The sequence below is a fragment of the Thalassophryne amazonica genome, chromosome 15, assembly GCF_902500255.1.
Source record: "Thalassophryne amazonica chromosome 15, fThaAma1.1, whole genome shotgun sequence".
NCBI lineage: Eukaryota > Metazoa > Chordata > Actinopteri > Batrachoidiformes > Batrachoididae > Thalassophryne > Thalassophryne amazonica.
The window spans coordinates 17,952,185-17,961,648 of NC_047117.1; positions in this window are offsets into that span (position 1 = coordinate 17,952,185).

Below are 9,464 nucleotides of genomic sequence, written 5' to 3' on the forward strand. Positions count from 1 at the left end.
CCCAACAAACTTTAGAGCGTGCTGTCGAGGCTAGTAAATCTCGGCAACAGTTTGTTGACCTACACCGGTCTTCCAGACCTCAGCCAGTCAGACGTGCTACAGCTTTTCACTCTACATCCAGGCTTCCGCCGACTCCCAGAGCTGCATGTGCTTTTGCAGTTGAGGGCCAGCTCTCCCAGCAGCCTGCCTTTCGTGAGCCTACGGGCAGACCCCCGAGAACTGAACGGTTTCGCAGAGCTTCCAGTAATCGCGCCCAGAGGTCCTCAGGGATGCGAGGCAGAGGTGGTTGGGTCTGACTGCCAGTGTTTGGCCCCCAGCCGTTTTTCACGAAATCAACTCAGCCACTGGGAGGCTCAAGTTCAAGACCCATGGGTCATTTCAACCTTGTTCAAAGGTTACAGAATTCAGTTCGGATGTCGTCCTCCAAAGTTCAGTGGGGTGAGGATGACTGTTGTTTCCAACTCGGTGCAGTCTGCTGCCCTACAACGGGAGATTTTGGAACTCCTGGAGAAGGGGGCCATAGAGCCAGTTCACAGATCAGACCAGCTCAGGGGGTTCTATTCAATTTACTTCCTTGTTCCAAAGAAGGATGGCGGCTTTCGTCCTATCCTCGATCTCCGACGTCTGAATCGTTATATCAAAGTGCTGCAGTTTCACATGCTCCTCACAGTAGACGTCCTTCAAACTATCACACAAGGAGACTGGTTCACAAGTGTCGACTTAAAAGACGCCTATTTCCATGTGCCAGTGGTGCCTCATCACAGGCAGTTTCTCCGCTTTGCTTTCGAAGGTCAGGCATACCAGTTCACGGTGCTTCCTTTCGGCCTCTCTCTTGCCCCTCGTACATTTACCAGATGTATGGCTGCAGCACTAGCCCCACTGCAAGCTCTTGGATTAAGAATCCTACCCTACTTAGACGATTGGCTGGTCTGCGCTCCGACTCAGGAGCAGGCGCACAACGACACAGCTCTTCTACTGAACCATGTCTCTCATTTAGGACTCACAGTGAACTTTGCAAAGAGTTCTCTTGTTCACAGTCAACAAACGACCTTCATCGGCATTGCCATCTACTCCCTGACTATGACTGCATCGCTATCCCCGCAGAGAGTGGATGATGTAATTCGTCTCCGTGTGGAATCACAGGATGGTGAGGGGTGTCTGGAGTCCCCAGGAGAGACTCCAACACACAAACGTGCTGGAGCTTCGCGCTGTGCGACTGGCTCTCAAGCATTTCCTCCGAGCCCTGAGAGGAAGACATGTTCTTGTCCGGTCGGACAACACGTCAACAGTCTATCACATAAACCATCAGGGGGGCACCAGGTCCAGTCACTCATTGGCATAAACTCGGAAGCTTCTCTTATGGGCGTTGCCTCGCCTTCAGAGTGTCAGAGCAGTTCATCTGCCCGGTGTACAGAACAGCGCAGCAGATTTACTCTCCAGACAGAAACCACCACCGGGAGAGTGGAGACTGAACCCGATTGTGGTCCAAATGATCTGGCAGAAATATGGTGCAGCGGAAGTGGACCTTTTCGCTTCAAGCACCTCGACACATTGCCCACGATGGTACTCCCTCTTGGAACCAGACAGCCCGCTGGGGCAGGATGCATTGGCTCACCTGTGGCCGGATTGCCTCCTTTATGCCTTCCCTCCTCTCCCGCTGCTGATGTTGACACTGCACAGGATAGATCAGAGCAGCCACAGGGTGCTGCTGGTTGCTCCATTCTGGCCTGGGAGGATTTGGTTTCCCATGATTTACAAACTCCTCGAGGGAGAACCTTGGGCTTTCCCAGAGAGGAAGGATTTGTTGTCACAGCTGCAGGGGAGGATTTGACACCCTCACCCAGAATGCCTTCAACTGTATGTGTGGCCGTTGAGGAGCCAGACTCCTTGTTAAGTTCTTGTGACCAGGCTGTTGTTCAGACTATTCTTAATTCACGTGCTGCTTCTACCAGGGCTTTGTATAACAACAGATGGAAGCTGTTTGCACGGTGGTGTGAGAAACAAAAGTTAGACCCGGAGCATTGCCCTGTGCCTGTTCTCCTCAAATATTTACAAGAACTGCTGGAGAAAGGACTTTCTGTTGCTACCTTGAAGGTTTATGTTGCTGCAATCTCTGCCCGGCACGTCTACGTTGATGGCCGGTCAGTGGGTTCACACCTCTTAGTGTGTCATTTTTTTGAAAGGTGCTCTACGTTTGCGGCCTCCAAGGCTTGCACGCGTACCTTCATGGGACCTTCCTCTAGTCCTGGAATGTTTAAGCTTATCCCCTTTCGAACCAGTTGAAAGTGCTGATCTTAAATGAGTGTCAGTGAAGACTGCCTTTCTACTTGCACTGTCTTCGGCTAAGTGGGTGGGAGAGCTCCATGCCTTATCAGTCGCTGGGGACTGTTTGCGATGGAATTCTGACGGATCTGGGGTTACGCTGTGGCCTAATCCGTCCTTTTTACCCAAGAGAATTTCAACTTTTCATGTTAACCAGCCAGTTTCCTTGGCTGTGTATGTCCCCCATTCTGATCCAGGATTATCTGTTTCAGGTTCCCTGTGTCCTGTCCGAATGTTGAAGCAGTACATTAGTGCGACTGCCGGGATCCGGAAAACGGATGCCCTGTTTGTGTGTTACGGTGATCACAAAAGAGGCTGTGCTGTCTCAAAGCAGCGACTCGCGCATTGGGTCGTGGATGCCATTTTACAAGTATACAGGTCCAGAGGTCTTCAGCCTCCTAAAGTTACGTGCCATTCCACCAGAGGGTTGTCCACCTCCTGGGCTGCACTGAGAGGTGTCCCTTTGAGTGATATTTGTGCTGCTGCTACGTGGGCTTCGTCCTGTACCTTCGCCCGCTATTACAGACTGAATGTGGCCGCTCCTCCTGCGGTGACTTCGGCGGTGTTGTCTGCCTCCACTCCCCACTGCTGATGCGAGGTGAGTGTGACTCTTTGTGACCTTGTTGGTATTAAGTCATCCAGGTGCTAAAGCACCGCCCTCTGGCGGTCAGGAGGAATGAAATAGAACGAGAGTTACGAATGTAACTACGGTTCTATGAATTCCGGATGACCGCCAGAGTTGCTTGTCACTCAGAGTCTTGCAAGTTCATTCCGAAAAGAAGTGAGCGCTGGGTGCGTCTGGTATATAAAGACAACCAGTGACGTCACCCAGGTCACATTCAATGGTGTGACTTTGTTGGTATATATTCTCGACCTCTGTGCTGCGCACATGTAGTTATCCAGGTGCTAAAGCACCGCCCTCTGGCGGTCATCCGGAAATTCATCGAACCGTAGTTACATTCGTAACTCTCGTTTTACACACGCTTTTACAATTAAAGGACCAATTCACTTTTTTTACAACCACAAATTGCTGAAAAGGAATGGTGGGGCAACTGTCCTCAAGCTCCAAATGGATTCAAACTGGAGGTGGGCGGATCGATCCTAATATCGATAGTATCAATACCAACGCTGGTATTGATATTGAACGATCCTCGTGTAAAAAGATCAATACTCAAGCTTTTTTTCTCTCCCGCACGCACTGACTGCTGCGCACGCAGATTCACAAAGTCTACTCACTGTCTATAAGAGCAGTGCTGCTCTGTGTCACACAACACGGAGCAGCGCACCCTTTTATTGTGGTTTGTCAGCCCTCTACCTCAGGAGATTTTGTTTTAAGTTGTGTTGAGTAATATTTTTTAAACAAAAATGTTGGTTGTGATAATAAAGTATTGTCACGTGCAATGTTTGGTGAAATTCCACCCTAAGTCTTTTGGATCCTTTGGATCTATGAAGCTTAAATATGAAAAAGTATCAGTATCGATAGCAGTGATACTGGGCCTGTATTTACTTGGTATCGGATCAATGCCAAAATTCCCGGTATCGCCCACCTCTAATTCAAACCTTTCTTTCCAGACCTTAAAAATGCTTCATGATTTATAGCTTTCATTCTTGTGTTCTCTGCATGATTACAACATGCATTGGTTTTGACATTCAAAATTTCCTTCAGGAGGCTTCACCCACTGGTGGTACTTAAAGGGGAAGGGGAAGATCAAAAAATGTTCAACCAACTCTGTATTTTTAGATGTTTTGGGGTTTGTCTTTTGTTTCAGGACAAAAAAAACAATAGGTGTAATATTGATTTAAAAGGCAAACGCTGTCATAACTGGCCAAGTAATGTAAGAGCATGGGACAACCTAAAAACACTCAGGGCAACCTGCTTTTTGTTGCCATTAAACAGGAGAAGTTGTCATTACAAGTGTCTGGTAGCATATGGCGATGGTCCCAGCGGTAACTGTGCACATTTTTACCCCACTAAATGTAAATAACCTTGTTAAAATGACAGATTATCCAGTTAGCCGCTTACTTTAGTCTCCAGTCAATTTGGTGGTGTTGCACCAAGGCCTTACAAGTCGATTGCAGATGACTGGCTTTTTCTGTTAGACAGAGCTTCTCATTGGCGTTCAACTTGTAGTAACTCATGACTAATGACATTTTCAGCTGTTTAGTAGTGACAAAAACAAATTTGCGTTGAGCATTTTTAGCTAGCCCTGTGCCACTTCATAGTATAGCAGGACAGTCCATGACAGTGTTTGCATTTTAAGTCAACATTGCGCTGATTAATTTAGTTTGTTATTCGATCAGTGAAAAGATTTCTCTCAAAAAATACATTTCAATACATACATTTTCAAAATACATTTTCAACATTTCCTTTAATCTGGGAACTTCCCCTGAAGATTCCTTGTTCAATAAAGTTTTATTTAAGAAGATATTTATTACTGAGTTCAGCTATCAGCTAACAACTGTCACTTCATCTTTTGCTGGCCCAGAGAGCAATGCAACATTACTTATGTTGTACCTGTTATGTTCATATTTTCTGATTTTGATTTTGTTCCATTGCGGGTTTTTAAAAAAATCATAAACTTATGCGGGAAAAAGGCATGCGTGACATCAGTAACAAACTACCCACAGATAAATCTAATGTAACTCACACACCTGACTGAGTTTTGTGTATTTTGCGCAATAACAAGCTGAATGACAACTCAGTACACCTCAGATGATTGTCCAAACAGCTCTTAGGCCAAGTTGGAAAACGTTGTGGGTTTTTTTGAAGCTTAAATAAGCCTCCAACCACTTTGACCCAACCTACACTCGGCTTGAAAAAAACAGTGTACGCCAAACTTGTTCTTCTAACTGTTATGGAGTCTACAATAAAAGGATGCCTTCTTGATTTTGCGATGGTCAAAACCTGCCTCTTGTCCAAGCAGGTCTAATGTGATCTTCGCAGAAAAAAAAGAAAGAGAGAGAGAGAAAAAAAGAAAGGAAGGGAAAAAAGAACCAAATTTCTCTCTACTTGATGATCAGAAACAAACATTTAAATAACTGAAGTCCATCCAGGAAAACAAATTACGCACGAGTGCGCATCAGCAATGATGGTTGTAATAAAGTATAAATCACACGTCATTCCTTCCCAGATTGCGCAAAGTATTCTAAAACGCATGCAAAGTTGCAGTACATATTTTTCTTTCTATGCTTTTGTGTGCGTTTTGAAGCCGTTTTTACGCACGGACAGCGCCGGTGAAGGCGTTGATCCGGTCTGCTTATTCATCACGCACACTCTCCGCACACGGACTTTATTCATGCTTATTCATCACGCACACGGACTGCTGCGCGCGGCGATGGATGGCGCTGTCCCCACGCTCTTGCGCGGACCAACAGGGCGCTCCGGCTGGATGCGCGCACGCAGAGAAGAAGCGCCGCTTCGCAACTTGTCAACTTGTGCCAGCCTCTGTGATGACACGACCTCAAAGAGGTTTGGAGTCGATGGCAAGAGTTAAAAAAAAAACATCAGTCCACATCATGTCTTTTACGCTTTTACTCACCGGACCAAAGTGGCCGCCGCTCCAAAGTTGCCTTCAGTTCAAGGGGCCAGCATCTCCAGCGCACATCGCGCGCGTCTGTCAGGGTGCGAGTGGGGGACTTGTTGGGTTTTGGTGGTCAGAGTTGACGGGAGTCCACGCACATGGTGAGGTGACACGGCGGAGCTGCAGGCTGTGCCGCGCCTCCTTTCCTCTCCTCCACTTTTAAAGCGGCTCAGGTGGAGGCATACTGTTGCTGCCTTCAAGTGACGTCGGAAATATCTCAATCCAGACGATCGCACGTGGAGGCGCGAAAGCAAACAGTCGTGATTGTTTATATATTTTTTTGTTATTTTCTATGTCTTCAGAAAAGAGGCGGTCTGTTCAGAGAGGCGGAGCGAAGGGAAGTCACACCGACATCCTTCAGCAGAAGTGATGCGTTTGATTTGCTGCCTTTTAATTCTTAGATTATAGAGGCCAATCACAAATAAAGTTAAACGCTGAAGAAACACTACAACCACAGCTGGATTTTCCAAATCTCAATTCAAGCTGAGTTGTCACTTCTGCTTCACTTCTTTAATCTGTAGTTCACATATTTAAAGCTACATTGTGTAGAATGTAGTGACATCTAGTGGTGACGTGGCAGATTACATCATGATTTTGTTTCCCTTCACGTTTCTGCTTCTTTGGCGATGGGGGGCTGGGGTGGGATTCTTGCTCCCTTGCCTTGTCTGATTTTAAGCAATATGTACGATTTGTCAATTCACAAAAATGAGGGTTGCTGGGGTAAACAGTAGACTGTGTATACAGGGGAGCAGCCACGCAAGAATGTCCCACACAAAACCACATTGATTTGTAATTTATATGCTAATGAACAGATGGTTATGCATTCTTTATTTCATTTCTGCAAATAAACACAGCTAACAGTTCAGCTTTAATAATCTGTTCCAGTTCCATGAATGAACAATAATGATTTAGTGCATGGATGATTTATACATAAAGCAGGTACAATAAGTACTGAACACGTCATTTTTTTCAGTAAATACAGTTCTAAAGGTCCCACTGAGATGAAAGTTTCACCAGATGTCAGTAACATCCCAAGTAAAAGTGAGTGAGTGATGAGTGTCTCAGTACATTTTTCCATTCATCCTTCCTTCAATTATTTGACGTTTGCCAGTGCCGCGGTCTCCGACCGAACGGTCCCCCCTAAAGATTGGTTTGTCCTGCCTTCACTGCACGTCATTAGCTGCGGTTCACGGATTATCACCTCATTTCTGCTTAATACTACACTCCAGTCATCATCTATCTCAGCAGCAGATATCAGAAGATTTTGCACAACAATCATTTCCACATAAATTCTGAATTATTTCATCATAAAAGATGGCTGAAGCGATCAGAGAGCCGCGGCTACATGAGCTGCTAGCTGATGCGTTCACTGCGCGTCCGTCATTTCAAAGCATCAAGAGTATCGCAGAGTTTCCGCTTAAAATGGCCTCGTTTCTGCTTAAAAATGACTTTAGAATGATTAAAGAGGTTTAACCTTTATCATCTGATGGTTAATAATCACATTAATCCATTTGATTGCGTTGGGTGAAGAGAATCCGTCTCAGACGAGCTGCTGTGGTCAGAAATGACGCATGCGCAGTGAAGGCAGGCGAACCGATTTGTAGAGGGGACCGTTCGGTCTGTGACACTGGATTCTGAAAATCAGCCCCACACCATGATGTTCCCATCTCCAAACTTAATGGTGTTTTTGGGCTGATGTGCAGTGCCATTTAAGGTGTGTATTATGGAATCCTAAGAGATCAGTTTGGCTCTCATCTGACCAGACTATATTTCCCTCCACCAACAAGGCTTGGAGGAGGTTATGTTTTCGCCCCAGTTTGTTTGTTTGTTGTGAAGCCTGGAGCCCACAATTTTTCATATATCATTATGAAATTTTTGACTGAAGATTCATATCCTGATAGGCAAGAACTGATTGAATTTTCAAGGTCATAGGTCAAACATCAAAGTCAGGAAAAATCTTGAAAACTGGAAAAAATACCTATCTTTAAACATTGAACAATTAAAAAAAATTGTAATTCTGTCAAAAAAAATCTATTTGATTACATATTTGAGAGCATTATGTAGGGTGGTATCCTTTATTGACTGACAAAGTTTGATCCGGATCTGATCCAGATTTAAGATTTTGTGGCCATTTAAATGTAACATTGAAAACCCCATTCAAGGTATATTTTACATTATATCTTAATCAAATGTGCCCCGATCACTCTCATATTTGAAAGTGTGGTGCAGACTTGACACTCACTGTGGGCTGACAGTTTGATCTGGATCTGATCTGGATTGTGGAATTTGTGGACATTTGAATTTAATATTGAAAAGCCCATTTGGTGTACAGTTTGCATTATATTCCAATCAAAAGTGTCTTAATCACTATCATTTGTGACAATGAGGTGCAAACTGGCACTCTCAATGAAACAGACTAAAAGTTTCATCCGCATCTGATCCGTATTGCGGATTTAGCAGATATTTAATTTTAACATTGAAAAGCACTTTTGATCTATATTTTGTATTATATTGTAGTTTATGAAAAGTGACTTCTAACAGGACTTTGAATATTTTTCCAAGGTAAAAATTTGTAGAATTGGAAACTAGTGTTGGTGGAGGTCTGCGCTCTGTGTGCGATGCCCTAGTCTCCCAGTATTTTACAGGCTTGTCTACATGTTGTGCAGCAACCTTTAAATGAGCTTCCATATACTTTTTCTTCAGCAATGGAGTCTTGCATGGTGAGCTTGCATATAGGCCATGGTGGGTGGCTGAGTGCATTAGTTTTTGTTCTCTTTGAAACAGTTGTTCAGTTTCTCTCCACAAGTCGTCCTTGGTTCTTCTGATAATTCTTTTCAGTCCTCTGTCAGAAATCTTGAGATGAGTACCTGGTGGTGGCCGGTTTATGGTGAAATGATGTTCTTGCCACTTTCAGATTATTTCCCCAACAGTGCTCACTGGATCACTCAGAAGTTTAAAAATCCTTCTGTAACCAATGCCATCATTATGTTTTGCAACAATAAGGTTGTGAAGATCTTGGGGGAGCTCTTTGTTTTTACCCGTCATGAGATGTTTCTTGTGTTATATCTTGGTAATGAGATACCTTTTTATAGGTCATCACTTGGGACTGAATCAGCTGATATTAATTTGTACTGACAAGGGGCAGGACCGCTGTCTAATTAGTGATAGATTTCAGTTGGTGTTTTACTTTGCTTGTCTTTTTGTACTCTTCCTTCGGGTGTTCAGTAATTTTCCCCTTTGTTATTTCTCATTATTACATATAACTTAATTTCTGTACTTATTTGTCTTGGTTTCTTTATATGTGCACAGCCAAATCACCAGTGTAAAATTAACACTGACAATGTACATAGGGTCCCACTCTGTGTATGTATTATGTCGGTTGTTACTGACTTCAGGTGAAAATTTCATGTCAATAGCACCTTGAGATATATATTTACAATGAAAACGGTAACATGTTAAGTATTTATTTTACTCGCCTTTAAGTGGGCTGCACAGCAAAATTACAAGTTTGGAATTAGCATCCATGGTGTCAGGTTTAACCTTCACAAAGTGTCTATATGT